General features: G+C 44.8%; 1 protein-coding gene across 1 annotated transcript in view; it reads right to left on the bottom strand.

Moving 5' to 3' along the window:
- The window catches only part of LOC137344560 (Krueppel-like factor 15), a 43521-nt gene extending 35005 nt beyond the window's left edge, over positions 1-8516 (bottom strand). Inside the window, exon 1 of the mRNA XM_068007606.1 lies at positions 8210-8516. The gene's annotated coding sequence lies outside the window, so the exon portion shown is untranslated. The remainder of the gene's footprint in view (positions 1-8209) is intronic.
- Positions 8517-18579: the final 10063 nt, after the last annotated feature.

Below are 18579 nucleotides of genomic sequence, written 5' to 3'. Positions count from 1 at the left end.
GATAAATTGGGCCAGTGGGCCGATGAATGGCAGATGGAGTTTAATTTAGATAAATGTGAGGTGATGCATTTTGGTAGATCAAATCGGGCCAGGACCTACTCCGTTAATGGTAGGGCGTTGGGGAGAGTTATAGAACAAAGAGATCTAGGAGTACAGATTCATAGCTCCTTGAAAGTGGAGTCACAGGTGGATAGGGTGGTGAAGAAGGCATTCAGCATGCTTGGTTTCATTGGTCAGAACATTGAATGCAGGAGTTGGGATGTCTTGTTGAAGTTGTACAGGGCATTGGTGAGGCCACACTTGGAGTACTGTGTACAGTTCTGGTCACCCTATTATAGAAAGGATATTATTAAACTAGAAAGAGTGCAGAAAAGATTTACTAGGATGCTACCGGGACTTGATGGTTTGACTTACAGGGAGAGGTTAGACAGACTGGGACTTTATTCCCTGGAGAGTAGGAGGTTAAGGGGTGATCTTATAGAAGTCTATAAAATAATGAGGGGCATAGATAAGGTCGATAGTCAAAATCTTTTCCCAAAGGTAGGGGAGTCTATAACGAGGGGGCACAGATTTAAGGTGAGAGGGGAGAGATACAAAAGGATCCAGAGGGGCAATTTTTTCACTCAAAGGGTGGTGAGTGTCTGGAACGAGCTGCCAGAGGCAGTAGTAGAGGCGGGTACAATTTTGTCTTTTAAAAAGCATTTGGACAGTTACATGGGGAAGATGGGTATCGAGGGATATGGGCCAAGTGCAGGCAATTGGGACTAGCTTAGTGGTATAAACTGGGCGACATGGACATGTTGGGCCGAAGGGCCTGTTTCCATGTTGTAACTTCTATGATTCTATGATTCTATCTAAATAACGCCTTTCACGACCTCAGGACGTCCCAAAGTGCTTTACAGCCAATTATATACTTTTGAAGTTTAGTCACTGTTGTAATGTAGGAAAAGCGGCAGCCAACTTACGCACAGCAAGATCCCACAAACAGGAAAAAGATAAACGACCAGATAAACTGTTTTAGTGATGTTGGTTGAGGGATAAATGTTGGCCCGATCTTTTTAATGCTGGCTTTTGTTTTTTTTTCCAGTCATCAGAACATGTACTGGATGTTCATGTAGAAAACAAAAACAGGCTAATATTGTTTCCAAATCACCAGAAAATGAACCATAATTGAAGCATTTACAAGAGTTCAGCAGAGCCAAAAGAGTGTAAGAGAGGATATGAAAAGGGGTTCAGGGAGTGACAAGGCATCTAACTGCAGATTAGAATTCTGTACCGGTTGGCAAGTCAATGTAAAACTAATGATAGGTGGTTATTTACAGCACCTCAAATACAGTATTTCATGGTTCAGGTGGAACAAGTTAAAAGGAGGCATGCCAGGGAGATTAGCAGGTACCAGATCAGGACTGTCCCCTATTATATCACTAACTATATCTCGGCCTCTGATATCTGCCCAACAACTGCTCCTGCAGGTTCTGGGTCAACACGCAGCCAGTTGCAAAACTGTGTCATCTGCTTTGAGGAAACCTGGAGCCAACCTGAACCATAGGGATGACATTGCCAGTGCCAGCCCACGTTATGACCACCTTCAACATTTCCGCCTTTGCCTCCTTCAAGTCTAGAATAGGAATCATTTCCACCCATTGCCACAAAGGAGAAACGCTGATGCTACATTAAGAACATTACTGTTGCACAAATTTATTTTGGAGATTTGTACCTGAACTTTGCACTGGGAGTTTCTTTATCTCATACCACATTTCTGCTTCAGGATATGAGTGGCTGTCCATGCCTGGTGAATGAGGTATAGTGCAGGGTCACAATGCCATTTGGGGTTGATGTGACAGTTCAGTGGAAATGTGATACAGGAATGCTTGTGCGGTGGGGGGGTGGGGTTCGCATACTATGAGAAATGGTTCTCCAATAAATGTTGGATTTGCCATCCATTGGAGGTTGGCCTAATTGTTTCTGTGTTTCCAACACCTTGCTGACCTTCCTCTTATCTCTGCTGCATTCTGGATTCTCTCCTGATAGCATAGCTTTGCAGCATACAGCACACAACTATAATTCTGGAGACTTTTCAGGGCTGTACAGCAGCATCTCCCTGGACCTAATCAGACAGCTTTGTTTCAACGGGCCGATTTGTACCCTCGATTTGTACCGTTGTAGAGGCATGGACCTTATTAAAGTTTCTTTCTGCTGCAGGCCTTGGATTCATAAGCCATGGCTGAAGAAAGTATTCTTAGTCATCTATAATCTATCCATCTTGGGCAGACCTGCCTTGAAATAACTGGCTTTCAATAAGTGCATCATGGCAGCTTCCAAGGTACCTAGTATCTACCCGCATCATCGAGTTCAGACCATCACTTACAACCTGCATGTTAATGAGAATTAAATCCCTTCCTGTTCATAAATGCTATTGCCCTGGTGCAAGGAGTCTGTAAGGGTACCAGACACTTTGGGAAGCCAGCAACTCCAGTGAAGAACCCTCTCTTTCTGATAATTGCCAACCTTAGGAAAGGTCCTGAGGTTGTTGGCTTTAGCAAACAATGCATCTTTGAACAGATGTGTGCAGTGGTGCACTGCAGCTTGGCTGATCCAACAAGTGCCACCTGAGGCAGCCTGAAAGGAGCCAGTGGCAGCTGCAACTTTAACCGTCATGGACAAAGCCAACAACAACAACTTGCATTTATATAGTGCCTTTAACATAGTAAAACGTCCCAAGGTGCTTCACAGGAGGTTAGTCTAACAAAATTTGACATCAAGCCACATAAGGAGATAGTAGGACAGGTGACCAAAAGCTTGGTCAAAGAGGTAGGTTTAAAGGAGTATCTTAAAGGAGGAGAGAGAGGTACAGAGGTGGAGAGGTTTAGGAAGGGAATTCCAGAGCTTAGGGCCTAGACAGCTGAAGGCACGGCTGCAAATGCTGGAGCGATGAAAGCATCTCAGTTGTGGAGAAGGTACAGAGATCTGCTGCAGAAGAAGACAAAGTTTCGAGACTACCTCCCTGGTGAAACATTAGCAATAAAAAATACAGCCCTTCACATGTGTCCAATTAACTGTTATCCAGCTTCTTGCATGGGTTGACTGAGCTTTCTTCTAGTGCAGGTGCACCTGCCTCTGCTCATGGCTGTGAAACTCCTCACCTTCCAGCTCCCTGTGGGTAAGAGAATTCCCAAAGGAATACCCATCCTGTGCAGAGGGGGATGTTGCAACTCTCAATTAAATTCCCTTCAACAGGAGGTGTGAATAAGAGCAAAAGTAAAAGTAAAAAAACTTAAATGTCCAAAAAAAAGCAATGCACCAAAACCAATAACAGAAAGGGAACCCAAAAAAAAGCCCATGTGCAAAATAGTGGAGCATCAAGATTTAAGAAGGACAGGGGGTCGCTTCTGGCCAGGTAGTGCTGTCTGCCTCTTTATACCGGTGCACAGTGATGGCATCACACAATTGACATGTAAGAATGGCAAATTCAGAGCAGGGACGCCCCTCCCTAACTTGCATTGGTTTTTAAACAAACCATCTGCCTCCCCAACACTGCTCGGTCAGAAAATCCCAGGCAGCGCAGAGCTGGCACATTTCAGGCCCGCCCATGATTTTCCACGACCATGTGCATCTCTGCCACCGCTGCATTGGAGCGAAATGTATTCACCTATAGGCCTAATGGACACTGCCTTCAGTAGCTAATCTCTCTCTCAGCAGGCCCCTGCTACTCTGCCATGTGTGAACCCAGACTCTTAGTGCTGGTGGGCCGTTTGACCGTCAGTGACCTCCTCAAAAAAATTCAACGAAAATAGTCAAGCATCACAGAAAAGCCTAATCATGTACTTAACCATTGCTTGCACCAGCACTCTTTGTGCCGTGAGTCACTAGATTGTAATTAGGCCGACTGTTGTTTCTTGCCATGGGATGCAATTGTAGTATTCCCCAACAGGTGTGCCTACTAACACAGACCAGGGATTGAACTTGAAATTGTCCTGATCTGTTTGGCTCAGTATCATAGTATCATATTATGATACAGCACAGAAGGAGGCCATTCGGCCCACCATGCTTGTGCCAGCACTTTGAAAGAGCTATCCAATTAGTCCCACTCTCCCGCTGTTTCCCCAAAGCCCTGTAAATTTTTTCCCTTCAAGTGTTTATCCAATTCCCTTTTGAAAGTTACTATTGAATCTGCTTCCACCACCCTTTCAGGCAGTGCATTCCAGACCATAACAACTACAAATGTAAAAAAATGTTTCCTCATGCTGCCTCTAGTTCTTTTGCCAATCACCTTAAATCTGTGTCCTCTGGTTACTGACGTTTCTTCCATTGGAAACAGTTTCTCCTTATTTACTCTATCAAAACTGTTCGTGATCAAATCTCCTCTGTATCTTCTCTGTTCTGAGGAGAACAACCCCAGCTTCTCTAGTCTCTCCACATAACTGAAGTCCCTCATCCCTGGTACCATTCTAGTAAATCTTTTCTGCACCCTCTCTAAGGCCTTGACATCCTTCCTAAAGTATGGTGCCCAGAATTGAACACAATACTCCAAGGCCTAACCAATTTAGCATAACTTCCTTGCTTTTATACTCCATGCCTCTAATAATAAAACCCAGGATCCCATATGCTTTTTTAACAGCCTTCTCAACTTATCCTGCCACCTTCAAAGATTTGTGTGTGTACACCCCCAGGTCTCTCTGTTCCTGCACCCCCTTTATAATTGTACCATTTATTTTATATTGCTTCTCCTCATTCTTCCTACCAAAATGTATCACTACACACTTCTCTGTGTTAAATTTCATCTGCCATTTGTCTGCCCATTTCACCAGTCTGTCTATGTCCTCCTGAAGTCTATTTCTATTCTCCACATTGTTTACTACATTTCCAAGTTTCGTGTCATCTGAAAACTTTGAAATTATACCCTGTATACCCAAGTCCAGGTCATTAATGTATACCTGGGGAACACCACTGTATACTTCCCTCCAGTCTGAAAAACAACCGTTCACCACTGCTCTCAGCTTTCTGTCCCTTAGCCAATTTTGTATCCACGCTGCTACTGTCCCTTTAATTCCATGGGCTTCAATGTAACCACAAGTGGTTACATTTATTAATTGGAAGAGCTGAAATGGATTGTGTTGGAAAACGGCGGTGCAGAGAGCCAGTAAAATTGCTGCAAAAATGTCATTCACAGCTGCGTGAATTCACTACTGAAACTCTCCACACTCTTCTGGCTCACAAACTCCTCACTCACTCCCGCCGGTCCCAGCTGCTCCTGGTAGCAGTTGTGCCTGATCGGGATGCCAACTCTGGTTGAACGTATACCTGGAGATTTCATCACGTGACTTCCTGCCTCCAACCATCCCAGCCAGTCAAACAGCCCTTTCTCCCATCTCCAACATTTTTATAACTAGTAAACGAAAGTGTTCGAAGAAATTGAGTGCATTGCTAGTGTAAAAACAGGAAACTTGCAGCTTCTGCACCGTTGGCCTCATTATTATATATTTAAACGAGGTCACTTAGGACTAGGTGGGTAGATTGTAGGATAGGCCAAAAAACACGAAGGTATTAATCAACGTAAACATCTTCCGCTCAATTTTTCTGCAAAAAAAAAGTTACTTGCCCTGGTTTGGCACTGAAATTACACCAAAAATAGTGCAGAAACTCTGGGCCATTTTCCCTCATCGTAATGTTTTGATGCACTGATTGAGCTTTCAGATGATGATGTCTCCAGGAACATACATTTGTGGCACTCGTCACTATGATGGCCACTTAAATACTATCAATAACTGCTTACCTAAAATTGATTGGTTAACACCTGACCTTGCGAGAACCACTTGCTCAGCATTGATCAGGCGGTGATACCTGATCTTACGCGGTGATATCTGTTACAAAGCCAAGTTTGTAATCATAGATTTTGATATAATAAGGCTTCAGTATAGCTCTGCAGCATTTGATCAATCCTGTTAGCCAGTGGAATGGAAACCTTGACTTAAGGACTTCCAATAGTGCGGAACCTGATCTCTTGGATAGCAACTAATCATGTGTTGGATGAAGACTACAGCATCTTAATCGTCACATTTTTTTTGTCTATAAAGGTGTTAAAGAAAGTTCCATGTTAAAGTACTGTTTCCCAGCACCAACTCTCTTTCTTAGATAGTGCCAATGTTTATTACTTTTCCCCTCCAGTTTCTGCCTCTCAAGGCAATGACTCTTGCCAGTCTTTAGTGCCTGAGGCGATAACAGCCCTCCAGCCCCCACTCAAGTGGCTATTCTTCCCATGTGATCCAAGATGTGGAGATGCCGGTGATGGACTGGGGTTGACAATTGTAAACAATTTTACAACACCAAGTTATAGTCCAACGATTTTTATTTGAAATCTACAAGCTTTCGATTGACAATTACCTGAGGAAGGAGGACGCCTCCGAAAGCTTGTAGATTTCAAATAAAAATCGTGTGATCCAAGACAGTGAGTGTTGGAAAAGCATTCAACTGTGGGTAGAATCATAACCAAGCCTGCCAGATGTCCATGCACTCACACTTTTCAGAGGCTAGCGATCTGAAGCAGGACCTCTGGCTGATTCTTCCACTCCCTAGCCCAGGGCATCGAGGCCTATTGGAGCATCCCCATTACCATCCCAGCTGACAGCAGCTAACACACGTACACACTTTGCAGTCGCTGAGAATCTTTCTCATGTGTGGTCCACTTCCACATTTACTACTTGTGCCACTGGATATCTTTCATGAAGATATTCTGGTTTTCACAATGGATTTTGACTTCAGGAATGTAAGTACTTCTACTGATGAACTCAACTCTACCCCTCTGATTTTCAGCCAATCACAGACCAAGGGACTGGGGGCAGGGGAGAACACATGAGGCAGCAACGTGAGCACTCAAACTGCATGTTTCTTAAAATTCACCTATTGACTAAATTCTAGATAATAGTCTGTGACTGGAAGAACAATTTTAAAAGGGGCACCATCCTCAAGAGAAAGCTCTTTTTGTTTGGGGAGGGAGAAGAGCGAGGCACCATTTTTGTCACAATGATCTCAGACACAAGTGGTGCAAAAGTGTGTTTGTAAACAAAGGAAGGGTTGCCAGACATTTTTAATGACAACTGCTTTGATGCAAATCACATAAAGGAAACCTTCTCAGAGCTGGTAACAAGGTGGACACCAGGCAGGAAAAAAAAATTAAGGACAGGGGAAGTTGCCTCATGTAGAGAGGGATTTTAGGGGATTTTTGAAGGTGTAAAGGGAAGCAGAAAGATTTTGGGAGCGAATTCCAGAGGGTCGGGGTATAACGCCTCGAGGGGAAGGAACCAATGATTGCAGCGGAGGGAGCGTTGGAGGAGCAGAGGGTGAGTGTGAGATCATATGGCTGGAGAAGATTATTCAGTTAGAAAGGATTGAGGCCATAGACAGATTCGAAACTGAAGGCAGGATCTGGAAGTCAATTTACTAGAGATTCCAGTGAGGATGCATTCAAAGGAGGGTGGGAGTTTGCACAGGAGAGAATGTGGGCTGAAAATGTTGGAGTTTGTTGGGCGGGAGTCAGTGAGAAAAACATTTGAGAAGTCGATCCTTGTGCTGATGAAAACGTGGACTAGGGATTCAGAAGCAGTGAGGGAGAGGTAGTGGTGGAGACCTACAGTGACCCTAGGTTAAAGTGGTTGTGCACCTAAACAGGTAGTTTTTGTTTTCTTGGCTTCAGATGAGGAACAAAACAACTTAGCAGCATTACAATTGGTCAATATTGTTGTGCCATACGGACACGTAGTAATGAGGGAAACTTGTGTGGACATGCACAGCAAGTACACCGGGGACATTATACCAGCTACACTGCCACAGCACGGTAAAAACAGAGATTGTGGCCTAGAAATTCGGTGGCGCAGTGCCTATTTTTCAGGTGTTAAATGGCCTCCTAAGCCTCCAATTTGGCGGGCGGGAAGTGCACGCTCATTGCGAGCCAGCAGTGTGTTGCCCGCCATATTGGTAAAGGCCAAAAAATCGGCGTGCAGTCCCCATGCCTGAATCAGGCTCTTTGCTTATGCAAATATGGGACCCAACTCTAGTATGAGGTCTACACTATAAGATTGGTTTCCTCTGAGGTAGCCAGTGCCTGTGCCAGCTGCACTCGGGAAAACTAGGTCTACATGCAGCCTAATGGTTGGTCATTAAAGGGATTGCTACAGGCCGCAACCAACAAAGTAAGTTTTTTAAATATACTAACCTGAATGTAGAGCTGGGAGCAGCAGGAGTGCTTCTTCAACTCTCCTATCAAAAGAACGCTGGTTGCTGCCGGCCATCACTCCCTCATCCCCCTTTCCAATCACCACCGCTCCCCCCACAGCCATCGATTGTCCCTCTCCCTGACCACACATCCGGCAAGGTCATCCCCCTTCCTCACCTAGCTGAGGGCCACTGCAATCTTAAATTACTCTTCACGGGCGAGCTGCCTCTTACTCTCTGCAGCTCGATGGAAATGGAGGCCCCTCGGGGCTCACCATTCAGGCGCGCCAACATTTCTAGGCCTGTGTTCGAACTTACTCTTCTGCCTGATGAAAGTACACAGAAAAGATCATTTAAATTCAATCTCACTATCTCTTGGCGCCCTCTCTTGGATAGAAGACCAATTATCATGACATAAAAACGTGGGCAATGTAATTTTTCAAAAAGCAAAGGACAGTGCTTAGTTTTTTTTAAATTCTGTTAGATTGTAAAATAAATCATTTGTTTCATAAGTTTTCCTAAAATGCATTAGATGTTGCCATAAATAATTGACTATGTTATATATAGACGGATTAAACCATACAAGTCGACCAACCTATGCTGTATCAAAATTCATTAATTAGTGGGTAAATGATCTGCCTAACTACCATAATAATTACAGAATAAATTAATATGTATTCAGAGTTGTGTTCAGTGTTTAGAAAAGCAATGTAGTGGAGAAAGACACAAAGAAGTGGATGAGAAGACCCAAAGGACCCAGCATCCCACCTCACTTGCATTATTCTGCCCCCCTCTGCCTAAGGTGGTGCCTCCCCACTGGTTCTACAGGCATCAACAGCCCTATAGTATCTTACCCCATGGCCATTCTTCACATGTGAGCCTGGACAATGATTGTGAGCGGGGGAAAGTTTGGGTTCCATCTCAGCAGACCCCTTCCCCACTTGCACTTTATCAGTAGGAGGTCACTGGATAGGGAGGAGTCCTCACTGACTTTCCTCCTTTGTGAACTGAGGATGCTGAGACCAAGCTCTCATTGCAATCCTAGCTGAGATCAGTGAACTCAGCACCCGCTATTGATCAAACGGAGACCTTTCCTGTGGCTGTATGGATCAGTCACATATCATTTGGTGTATTCGCCCACTGAGCAAATAGGAGTGATTCGGACCATTGGCTTAACACAAAAGGGGACGAATATTTCTCATCCACATTGACTGCCACTACTGGCCATTATACAGAATCTGAACTTTATTAATCCGCTGTCAAATACAAACTGCTTCAAAAGTCAACAATAGAAAATTCTTCTCTAACTAATCGAATATCTTATTGTGGAAAAGTGCTGTCCCCAGGCTCGCAATGATAAAAACTCTCAACCTGTCCATGGCAAACCTTCCGTTTAATAAACTCTGCTTGGGTTCTGGCCAGTCAGCAAGGGGAGGATAGTTTCCAATCTTTGAAGGGTGAAATTTGTGAAGTGCTAACCATTATCACAAAAGAATCAATGAATTTTGAGGAGGTACCACTATTTAAGAAAGGGGACAACTTTAAATTGGGCAACCAGAGACCCATCAGTCTAACATCAATACCCGGGAAGATAACAGAATTGATCACCGGGGCAAACACAAGAAATACCGATATGAGATTAATCTAATAAATACAAGTCAACATGACTTTAAATGGTGAAGATTCAGCCTGACGAACCTTCTTGACTTTTTTGAGGAAATGATATCCTAAGTGGACAGTGGAAAACCACATGAAGTGAACGTTCCGTAAAGCTCTCATGAAAGGCTGCTACCAACGCTAAAAGCAGTGGGAATTTAAAGTAAAATCTGGGTGTCGATAGGAATTGGCTGAAGGGAAGAAAACAGCAGGGTCCCGATGTTAGCAGGGCTGCGGGTTCTCGGCGGGGGGGGCTATTGGGAGCGTGGGTAACGCGCCCGGTGAAATTAGTCAGCTTCCCGCGCGATTGTAGCATCCAATCCACTAATTGGATCCACTTACCTGGTCCTCCGGGTTCCCCACTGCTGATCTGCGCGTCGGGCGGGCTGCGCATGCGCAGTAAGATCTGTCAGCTGGAGGAGCTCTATTTAAAGGGGCAGTCCTCCACTGACAGATGCTGCAACAAATAGCAAAAATTACAGCATGGAGCAGCCGAGGGGGAAGGCTGCTCCCAGTTTAATGATGCCTCACTCCAGGTATCAATACATGGGGTGAGGAGGAGGGGGAGGACAGAGATCTTCCTCCCGGTGTGCGGGAGGAAGCGGCCTGCCTCTGCCACCAGGAAGGCCTGGCTCGAGGTGGCAGAGGAGGTCACCAGCGCAACCAACATATCGCCCACCTGCATACAGTGCAGGAGGCGCTCCAATGACCTAAGTAGGTCAGCCAAAGTGAGTACACTTACTCATTCCCCTACACTCCGTCTGCCACATCACTGCCCCCACCCCACATCTCCTTCTGCACTGCCAACACTACTCTGTCACATCACCCTTCACACCCACTCAAACCTCATCCTCATCTTGCCTGCACCTACTCACCTCGCCAGTACTCATCCCGCCACTACCACTCAACCCAATCCTCATACAATCTCATGGCCCTATCTCATACTCACCCTCTCGTGCATCTCTTTCACGGCCAGCCTCACTCAACCTGCCACTACCTGTGCTGCAGCCACAGGGCATGCATCACATATGTGCAGTAGGCAGCGTAAGGCAAACGTGTCGTGAGCATGAAGGGGATGCACAAGGGTGTTTGAGGGTTTGTCATGGGTGTTACTTATATTGAATTTCTGACCAACTCACATTACATATTATATTGGCACCACTACTGCCATGTCTTCGCGAATCCTGTCTGGTTTGTGCAATAATGCCCTCTCCTGAGGATCACTATGAGGACCGACAACTGATGCCACCCATTGTGTCACTGCAGAGTGGGTGTAGGTGTATTTGCAGGGCTCTTTTGCGCAGATGACTGAGAGACATCGGCGATGTCCCCGGTTGCACCCTGGAAGGATGCGAAGGAGAAGTTGTTGAGGGCAGTGGTGACTTTGACAGTGACAGGTAAGAAGATGGTGCTCGGGCCAGCCAGGAGCAGCTCGTCATGAAGGAGGCTGCAGATGTCCACGACTACATGTCGAGTGACTCTGAGCCTCCGTGTGCACTGCTGCTCAGAGAGGTCCAGGAGGCTGAGCCTCGGTCTGTGGACCCTGTGGCGAGGGTAGTGCCCTCTGCGACGCATCTCTCTCTGTGGTAGCCCTCCCTCCTGCTGTACAGGTGGATGTGTCACAGCACTCTGTTGTGGAGCTCCATGTGTCAGAGGTGGACGGCGTGGATGGCGAGGCTGGTGAGGCTGGTGATGCTTTTCGTCCTCCGAGGAGGTCATGACTGCAGCTACGGCGGCCCCCATCCACAAGATGTACATCTGAGGGGGTCCGCAAGGTAGGTACATGTCCCTGGACCCCGGGGTAAGTGTGCAGGTTGGTGACTTTGACTGTCAGGAGGAGGGTGGTGGAGGCCAAACTTTGTCCCAAGTGACAGAGTGGCCTCCTGCAATGGGTGAGGGTCTCCCCCCCCCCACCCCCCATCTGTCAAATGGACCTTTGCAGCTGCCACAGGCTGACAGCTGCAACACGTCCATTCGAGCTGGGAGTGTTTCCCCCAGTGTGGGAAACAGTCCCATGTTGTTCAAAAATCCCACATGGTCCCTTAATCAGGTCAGTTAATGACCTGAAATACCTAAATAAATACCTTCAAGTGGCATCCCACTGGCTTTAATTGCCTGCGGGATTCCCACCAGCGGGGGCTGCGCGCGCACGCCGGCGCGTCAGCGGGGAACCCGGAGGTGCGCGGGTTCGGGGCGGGCTCTGGTCCCGCTCCGGGATTCTCCGATTTTCGGAGCCCCCCTGCCAGGAACGCACCCGATAGCGGGTGCTAAAATGACGCCCCAGGTACTTGTTAGGGAGTAATACCAGGATAGGGGAGAAGTACAAAGTGGATTGCCACAGGGTTCAGTGCTGGAGCTTTAGTGTTCCTTATCTACATTAACGAATTGGATGCAAACTGGACAAGTTGACAGACAATACCAAGCTGGGCCTTGGGGGGTGCTGGGGAGGTTGCAGTTGAGATGGATGAACCAGCCAGGGTCCTACAAAAACACCTGCAATTGGGCAAATTAGTGGCAAGACCTGTGCAAGATAATAGATTTGACACTTAACGTGCCAAATTAGCGTGGAGCAGCAATAAAAATAAATAAATGCTTAATTATATTGCTACGTCATTTGAGTATAAATTGGAACATATCATACTAAAACAGTACGATGCCTTGGTCAGACTAAACCTGGGGTAAGCTGATCCCTACAAGGAAAGATTGGAGCAATTGGAGGTTTTTAGATTTGATAGTAGGCAACCAAGATGGCATCTTATAGAAGTATACAAGACGTTAAATGACATAGATAAGATCAATTCTTAGCACCAATTCAAGGTATGCCAGGATACTAGAACAAAGAACTTAGGATAAAACTGATGAAAGGAAGGCTTAAGACAGCTGTCAGGAAGAATTTCTCCCTGAAAAGAGGGATCAAAATTTGGAATAGTGTTCCAATTAGAGCAGTTCAGACAGAAACTTGGACTCATTCAAAAGATGTTGTGATGTGGGGAATGTAGGTACATTGTCTGGATGGATGAGTTAAAATGAACCGAATGGCCTCCCTTATCTGTACCTATCTTATGATAACTTTGATGAAACGTTTGCAGACAATGTTATTGAGGGAAATTGGTCTCTTGCTTCTGATGTTCCAGAATATCTTCTAAATTTTTTGGGGAGAAAATAAATTTATTACAGCAAAGCAAACAACACACTTAGGGTAGTTTTCCGATTTTGTGTATCCAGCAGGGAGTTTTGCCCATTGGGAGTGCACGTCAGAAATGCGGGCAGGTGCTGTACATGATTTTACGAACGGGTACAATTAATGGCTGGAAAATGCCCCATGACGGCTCACAAAGATGAGACAAGGGTCTTAACATAACTAAAGATGACAATAATTCAAAAATTGTGTTGAGAAATGTGAGCATGCAGGAACATTTTTCAAAGAAGTCACATCTTAAGTGGTTCAAATGATATTTATAAACTTGTATCTTCTACTTCATGATGCATTCGACATCCCTTGACTTTATTTCCTCCTTGTAAGAGAATCACAATCATTAATGATTAGTGTCTCTGCCACTGGACTCAATATCCAGTCCCTCCATGTACAGCGCAATGTGGCTGTAGTATGTTTAATCTACAGGATGCGCTGCAGCAACTCACCAAGGTCACTGCGACAGCACCTCCCTCCCTTGCGACCACTGCCACCAATATTGTGGAAACACCATCACCTCCAATTTGCCCTCCAAGTTACGCACCTTCCTGACTTGGACATTCATCGCTGTTCCTTCATCCTCACTGGGTCAGGATCCTGAAATTCCCTACCTAACACTATTGTGGTAGCATCATCACCACAAGGACTGCAGCGATTCAAGGAGAAGGCCCACCACTACCTTCTCAGGGCAACCAGGGATGGGCAATAAATGCCAGCCTTGGTAGTGACGCCCACATTCCAGCAACAATTTTTTTTAAAACCTGCTGTGCATTTCCAGCATTTTTTGTTTTGATCCCAGTCATTATTTTTTATTCTTTACAATACTAGAATCAAATTTAATTCTTGCAATTTCTTTGAGGTGATAAAAAAATAGCTTTGTGCTTTGTAAACTAGCAGATAAACTCAGTACTCAGGACCATTTGTGGGCTAATCAATAAAATGATGTAATGATTCTGGAATAACAGTGGGATGCGTAGTGGTTCTGGAATGTTGCTGGTAATGGCTCCATGTTACATTATTGGCTTAGAATGTCCACATGCTAGGAGTATATATATACATATATATATATACACACACACATGTCTACATAAGTGTGGCCTCTGTGTGTGCATTTACAAGACCTGTGAATGCAGAATTGCAAAGAAACCTTGAGTCGCTTGAGTTTATAATTGCCTGTTCTTCAATGTGACTGGTGATATTATTATTGCCCAAGAGAATAGTGTTTTACACATGTAAGAAAATCAAACCTGATGACTTGCACATGTAAAATAATATTTAACAGCAGCACCATGTGTTCTTCCAGAATCCATTTAAAGAAACGCTTAAGGTTCTACTAATAGAGTAAACGGAATATCTCACCAGTCATAGAGAGTTCCAGGCATTCTTTTACTCATTAAAGAGTTTCATCATGGGACTGAATGGCGCAGTGGTAAAAATATTGCCCATCTACCCCAAACGTGGGCTTCAATATAGCCCAGGCTGATAGGATGAAAGTTTCTCCCTCTCTACCAGTTTTAGCGGCCCTACTAAAAAAAATAAGTTTGAACATTTTCAAAAGCAGTTTCGTGTGGACGCACAGCCACAGTACATACAATAACTCAGTTCTAATAGGTGTTATATTGGTAGTCTCAATCAAAAAGGCCACAAAAGTGGCTCCTGTGGAAAATGGGAGTGTAACACTGGTGCAATGGCAGCCTTCCTCTGAGTTTGGAGTTAAAACACATTGTTATGACACAGTTTAAGGAACTTTACATTTCAGCGGGCTTGAGCAGCAAAAGAGAGGAAATTAACCCAGTATTAATATCCAGTAGCTTGATAACTTTTGTGCTAAACTAATTTTTTTTAAAAGAAAGAAAAACTTGCATTTATATAGCACCTTTCATGACCTCAGGTCCCAAACACCTTACAGCCAATTAAGTACTTTTTGAAGTGTAATCACTGTTGTAATGTAGGAAACATGTTTTAAAAAAGAGAAAGGGTGTTACAATTCATTTGTGCAAAATCTCACCATTATTGGTGACATATCTTATAAATCATCAAAGTTCTACTATATTTTCATCAAATATATCATAGATCGATTTTTTTTTAATTCGTTCATGGGATGTGGGCGTCGCTGGCGAGGCCAGCATTTATTGCCCATCCCTAATTGCCCTTGAGAAGGTGGTGGTGAGCCGCCTTCTTGAACCTCTGCAGTCCGTGTGATGAAGGTTCTCCCACAGTGCTGTTAGGAAGGGAGTTCCAGGATTTTGACCCAGCGACGATGAAGGAACGGCGATATATTTCCAAGTCGGGATGGTGTGTGACTTGGAGGGGAACGATTCCAAAATGCACTTGCCACTTACAAATTGTCTTAGCTATGAGCTTGGAATTGGTTCTTTTCTGAACGTGGACCCTCCTCAGTGGCAGGCTTTTGCTTGTTGATTTGATATGTGTAAACCCTTTGCCAGAATGACCCAGAATCTCACCTGACTGTCTAACAGATGCCTCCGCTTCCCAATCACTGCTGTGTATGTTCCAGTCTGACACTGATTGCTGCAATGGATCACAGCACTTCATTTAAAAAATGTTAAAATGCACGCATGCAAAGTGTGGGGCTCGCAAGTACACACAGTGACAGCTTTCCATTAAAGAAGCAATGCAAGTATTGTGTGGGCTGGCTGCCTGTATGAGTAGAGCAGCTTCACCAATCCATCTGGATGTGATGGGTCCTATTACTGAGCCTCAATTACAAAATCAGACATCAGTACAAACAAGCCAAGGCGTGATGAGGGATTCGACAAGCTCACACAAAAGATAAATGTACCAGAAAGGTATCATTCTTATAATAATAGTTCGACTCTTGCTAAACTTCTTCAAGCCTAAGCACAATTGAAATTTACTTAGTGCCTTCATCTATCTATTATATATTAAATTCAGTACATGGGGCAGTGTTTCATTGAAATTATAAGTATCTGTTACTCCTGTAGATGGCACTGTGATAGGCATTTAGATGATAGGTCTCCTGCAGATCAGTGGACAGGGCAAGAGAATGCCAAGCAGCAGGGGCATAGCTGGGGTAGGCATGCTGCCTCTCAGGGCAATGCCGTATCTGGCCCAAAAAATATCCTATCCTTTAAATGACAGAAGATGTGCCAGAAAGCAGCAGGAGCAGCCAGCCACTGGATAAGGCAGCACCATTTCCAGGGCCATTCCACAAAGCACAAGGAGATACAGGGACACCTCAGTTTTAAGAGGTACCTGTTTACATTCAGCAGCATTTTTACTTACTCCTTTCACTGGGAAAGCACCTAAAAGAAGCACAAGGATATGGAAGACACACATCATATACTGTCATCAAGGCAAAGTACCAGGGTTAAACATTCTAAAACATACACGTCACTTTTCCAGTATTAAATTCAGTTATTCTTTATTTCAACTTTATTTTGAGAGTTGCTGATTAAAGGATGGGCATCTATGGTATCTGAGGTAGTGCAGAGAACAATGTTGATGAAGGCATATTGGGCCACTGTGTAATGCACAGGACTCAATTTATCAGTCAGCTCGGGCACTTAGGTGAAGGTCTGGTCTATGAGGAACTGATGTTTGACTCTTGCTGCCTTCAATGGAGATCTCTTCAGGGGAAATCTCTTCAGGGTCATTGTCAGTGTCCTGCTCTGCTCTTGGCTGTGAGTGAGTATTCTCCTCTGCCTTTTCCATGGTCAGGACTCATCAGTTGGCTAAGATGTCTCACTGCAACAGAGCACTATGATTTTGGAAACTCTGGTGGGATGTACTGTAACACAACCCCTGATCAGTTCAGGCTTTGCAAGTGCTGCTTCATATTGCTATATAACAACAACTTGCATTTATATAGCGCCTTTAACATAGAAAAACATCACTAGCCCACTTCACAGAGGCATAATCAGACAAAAATATTAATCGAACAAGAAGGAGATATTTGGAGGAGTGACCAATGGTTTTGAACAAAGAGGTCTTATAAGAGGATAGAGAGGCAGAGGGGTGGAGAGAACTCTAGACCTCGGCTAAAGGCATGGCCGTCAATGATGGGTCAAAGGGGTTATTACCCAAGAGGCTAGAGTTGGAGGAACGAAGAGTTCAGGGTGGGTGTTACAGGGTTGGAGGATGTTACAGAGATCGAGAGGGGCGAGGCCATGAAGAGATTTAAACATGAGAATGAGAATTTTAAATTGGAGGTGTTGGGGGACCAGGAGCCAATGTAGGTCGGCAAGGACAGGAGCGATGGGTAAGTGGAATGTATCATGGTAGATGCAGCACAGGAGGCCGCCATTCAGCCCATTGTGCCTGCGCTAGCTCTTTGAAAGAGCTTTCCAATTAGTCCCATTCCCCGGCTCTTTCTCCATAGCCCTGTAATTTTTTTCCCTTCAAGTATTTATCCAATTCCCTTTTGAAAGTTACTACTGAATCTGCTTCCACCACCCATTCAGGCAATGCAGTCCAGATCATTACAACTCGCTGTGTAAAAAAATGTTTCCTCATGTCGCCTCTGGCTCTTTTGCCGATCACCTTAAATCTGGGTCCTCTGGTTACCGACGCTTCGGCCACTGGAAACAGTTTTTCCTTATTTATTCTATTAAAACCCTTCATGATTTTGAACACCTCTATCAAATCTCCCCTTAACCTTCTATGTTCTAAGGAGAACAACCCCAGCTTCTCCAATTTCTCCACATAACTGAAATCCCTCATCCCTGGCACCATTCTAGTAAATCACTTCTGTACTCTCTCTAATGCCTTGACATCCTTCCTAAAGCGTGGTGCCCAGAATTGAACACAATACTCCAGCAGAGGCCCAACCAGTTTAGCATAACCTCCTTGCTTTTGTACTCTATGCCTCTATTAATAAAACCCAGGATCCCATATGTTTTTTTCACAGCCTTCTCAACTTGTCCTGCCACCTTCAAAGATTTGTGTATGTGCACCCCCAGGTCTCTCGACTCCTGCACCCCCTTTAAAATTGTACCATTCTTCCTACCAAAATGCATCACTTCACACTTCCCTGCATTAAACGTCATCTGCCATGTGTCTGCCCATTTCACTAGTCTGTCTTTGTATACTCAATAACAATTTTGACGGCTGCATCTGCCTAATTGTACCTGCCTGTACCCGATGTTGCGGGCTGTCACAAGGCTGTCATGAGCCAGAGCTGACGAGGGGGGTCTTTATCTGCTAGGTGCTATCCTTCCAGTCTGGTTTCTCCTTCAAATAACCCAGGCAGAGAGGATTGTCTTAAAACGAAGGAATCATAATTGCTCAAAAGCAAAAGTCTGCGGATGCTGGAAATCTGAAATAAAAACAGAAAACATTGGAAAGACTCAGCAGGTCAGGCAGCATCTGTGGAGAGAGAAACAGAGTTAACGGGGGCAATTTTAAACCCCAAGAACTGGTGGGCTGGTGGGAGTTGAAAATAGTTGTTTTTTGGGTCACGACCGCAACCCTGCTTTATTTCCGGGTTTAACGTCAGCACGTAAAAGTACAGGCTTCCCACTGGGAATGCAAAGTTCAAA

Source organism: Heptranchias perlo, chromosome 27 (assembly GCF_035084215.1).
Source record: "Heptranchias perlo isolate sHepPer1 chromosome 27, sHepPer1.hap1, whole genome shotgun sequence".
Lineage (NCBI taxonomy): Eukaryota > Metazoa > Chordata > Chondrichthyes > Hexanchiformes > Hexanchidae > Heptranchias > Heptranchias perlo.
The sequence above is the reverse complement of the archived record's forward strand: the minus strand, read 5'-3'. Positions and strand labels throughout refer to the sequence as shown.